This window comes from Nematolebias whitei, chromosome 1, assembly GCF_014905685.2.
Source record: "Nematolebias whitei isolate Nwh7 chromosome 1, NemWhi1, whole genome shotgun sequence".
Lineage (NCBI taxonomy): Eukaryota > Metazoa > Chordata > Actinopteri > Cyprinodontiformes > Rivulidae > Nematolebias > Nematolebias whitei.
This window is the reverse complement of record NC_056498.1, coordinates 26,223,792-26,224,737: the sequence shown is the minus strand read 5'-3', so window position 1 is coordinate 26,224,737 and position 946 is coordinate 26,223,792. Positions and strand designations below refer to the sequence as shown.

Here is a 946-nt window from a genome sequence, read left to right as displayed (position 1 = left end):
GAGCAGATTAAACTTTTCCTTGACAGATATTGAATCCCAGGGAGACTCTTTTTAGAGTTGCTGGCCCAGTTTAACCCAGTTAGAACAGGGCCATAATTTCATTATAATCCTGTCTCTGAGCAGATCTAAACCATAGGACCAGTCCAAAAATATCGTAGCAACTGTATGTATAATGGTTAAATTGAAGGTTAATGCTTTAAGCTAGTTGTGCTTTGTTTTGTGTGTAGATATATGTTGCAACTTCTGGTGTCATAAGTTTAGTCTATGCTATGATCATTTAAAAGTCCTATTTGTGACTGAGCTTGTCGTTTATGGCCATACCACCCTGAACACGCCCGATCTCGTCTGATCTCAGAAACTAAGCAGGGTCAGGCCTGGTTAGTACTTGGATGGGAGACCGCCTGAAAATACCAGGCGCCATTAGCTTTTGCACTTCTCACAAATCACACCATGGGGTGAGTTGTTCAAGCCAAGAGCCATTGTCAGTACTGGGGGCTAATCACCCCAAAAGGTCAGATCCTACAATTGCCCCTGATGCTAACAACAGTGTATCAGTCACTCTCATAGGTTTCTAGGCATGCTATCGCCCAGAAGCTATTTTCTAGTCACTTCTGTGGTATTTCAGTTTAAGGGCACTTCTGCATCAAATTAACTGCTTGGACCTTGTGGCTACGATTGTCTGGCATCATAGGAACAGGGTGGCAGTAGCTCAGGGGGAAGGGTAGCTGCTTTACCAACTTCCTGGATAGATAGCCTCAAATGTGTTTCTTATTTTTAAGTTTATTTGGATAAGTGCCTGGCAAATGAATGTAAAAATGTTGTACAGCTGCATCATTAACTGGAAAGAAATAAAAATAAGTGAAAAGTGAATTCATGTCAAATGAAGCCAGATGGTTCGCACTTCTTTTATTTCCAACTCGTGCAAAGCATTTCAAGCAACCTGCAT

At 41.6% G+C, this 946-nt stretch overlaps 1 pseudogene; it reads left to right on the top strand.

Annotated features, from left to right (window-relative positions):
• Positions 1–307: 307 nt before the first annotated feature.
• LOC119421388 lies at positions 308–426 on the top strand (annotated as a pseudogene).
• The last annotated feature ends 520 nt before the right edge of the window (positions 427–946 follow it).